The 2,048-nt window shown below is 41.6% G+C and overlaps 1 long non-coding RNA gene across 1 annotated transcript; it reads left to right on the top strand.

Moving 5' to 3' along the window:
* The first annotated feature begins 678 nt into the window (after nt 1-678).
* LOC144221389 (uncharacterized) lies at nt 679-1,740 on the top strand. Its single transcript, XR_013332066.1, has 2 exons — nt 679-823; nt 1,536-1,740. It is a non-coding gene; the product is annotated as an uncharacterized LOC144221389 (long non-coding RNA).
* Nucleotides 1,741-2,048: the final 308 nt, after the last annotated feature.

The following is a 2,048-nucleotide window of genomic DNA, read 5'->3' as shown; positions in this document are numbered from 1 at the left end:
GTTGCATAAAACACTTTAAAAATCGTAGCTAACATGTCCTACACAAGACTTAAAAGCTACATACTGTATTATTTCATTTACGTGCCATTCTGGGAAAGCCCAGAACATAGTGAAGGAGAATAAATGTGTGGTTGTTAGTGCATTAGGGGTTGGTGGGATGTTTGTGAATGGGGGGCACAAAGGAATGTTTGGAAGGCAGACAACTCTTCTCTATCTTGCTTATGGTTGATTACGGTGAGAGTACGTGCATTTGCTGGAACTCACAGACTCATACCCCGATAAAGTAAAAGTTCACTGTATGCAAATTGTAAAATGAAATTTAAAAACTCATTGCTGCTAGGTATTTCATCATAGAGAAATGCCAAATGTGCTAAAATTATTAATCACCCACTTTTCACACACAGGGCTATACCTTCTGTGATAGTGCAGCCATTTTTCTTTATCACCAGCCAGATGGTTTCATTTGTAGGGCCCTCCTGTGACCCCCCAGCAATGACCTATTTTTTTAAGACAGAATTTAGAATTCCTGCTGTTCAACATAATGAGGTGGAAACATCTCGCCTCTCAGGGTAAGCGTCCAGCCCGCCAATGAGCTTGCCTTTAGACTGCCGGCAATGACACAATAATCAGTGCTGTGATTGTCCACTTGGGCACAGAGCGAATGCTGTGATTATTACCACTGGGAGAGGCTGGCGATGAACATGCAGAGAGGAGCAAAACAATGACTGATGAAAAGAAAATTCTTCTCAGTCCAATCGAAGGAAGAAGACGGGTAGACTCACAAGAACACAGCATAAGAAACTTCCTTTGACATCTTGACATGGTTAGTTTGGAAGTTTCCAGGCTTGCTTTGCTATGGCTTAGTGATGTTGATGGGGAGATGTAACTTCTGGCTGGGAAAACAGAAATGTATTATGAAGTTATATATATTAAGTTATACACATATATAGTAAGGTTAAATAAAGTTATATTTCATATTTTGTGGTTATTCCTTGAGCCCCATGCCATCGCTCCTCCTCTGCTGTCTCACCCCACAGTGCCCTGTACAGTCCACCTGTAACTTTGGTCAACGTGTAGACAGGTCATTCTTGGGCTTCCATCATGATTCATCACGGAGTGCTCTGTGGTGAAGTTAAAACAACAACAGAGAACAAGCAAACTTGTGTCTTGACCCACTTGGCTACCGACTGCCTGTTTATAATTCTTGGGATGAACCCTCGCTTCCAAAGAGGCTCACGTTATCGTTAAAAATTGAAGGGAGTAATAATTGTTGTGCTTCCTCAAAGTGTTTCTGAAAGCGAATCAAAATAAGCAAACACCGTACAAAGTTCACGTGTTGCTGCTGCTATTAAAATGGGCATCAAGAACGAAGAGTCAGGTGGTAAACAGAAAAGGGGGATGTGAGGGAAATAACATAACTTTTCTCCCCATCCCTTAACCCTGGCATTTACAGTCCGAACAGTTGACCCCACTTGCAATGCTCTGTCTTCCCTCTCCCTCCCAATCCTGACTTCCTGCTCTGATTTAATCCCTAGGACGGCACATCTGGGCTACAGCCGCAGCCCTAGCTTTCTGGCTGATCTTCCCAGGACCCTCAAGTCACCATTTTGAAAGCTTGACATGAATCATCCTGCTGACCTTTCCTGCTTAGAAGCCTGCTTGGACTCCATTCTGCCTGCCCAGGAAAATGTCCAAACATTATCCTCAGTCATATTTGGTAAAACCAGTCTCCCAATTCCAGTAAGAGTTGTCCTTAATTCCTTTCATGTGATAGATTTGCCAAGAATCAAAATCACCTCTCCCAGCATTTCCTCATTTTTTAAAAAATACAGAATGTGCATAAAGTTAATGCATAGAAGCATTGGCTCCGAAGAAAATCACAACAGTGATTTAACGTCTCTTAAGCGCATCTTTCCCCAAGCAATTTCTCATACTAGTCACCGAATTCAAGATGAATCATCAATTTTGTAATCCTAACTGGCATAACTAGCACTTTTTCTTTTCAAGAAGAAATTGAGAGAGTTTTTAATGCAGCAATTACTTTTTAT

Source organism: Crocuta crocuta, unplaced genomic scaffold (genome assembly GCF_008692635.1).
Source record: "Crocuta crocuta isolate KB4526 unplaced genomic scaffold, BGI_CrCroc_1.0 scaffold20, whole genome shotgun sequence".
NCBI classification, from domain to species: Eukaryota; Metazoa; Chordata; class Mammalia; order Carnivora; family Hyaenidae; genus Crocuta; species Crocuta crocuta.
Note: the sequence above shows the minus strand (reverse complement) of the source record. Positions and strands in the feature narration are given on the sequence as shown.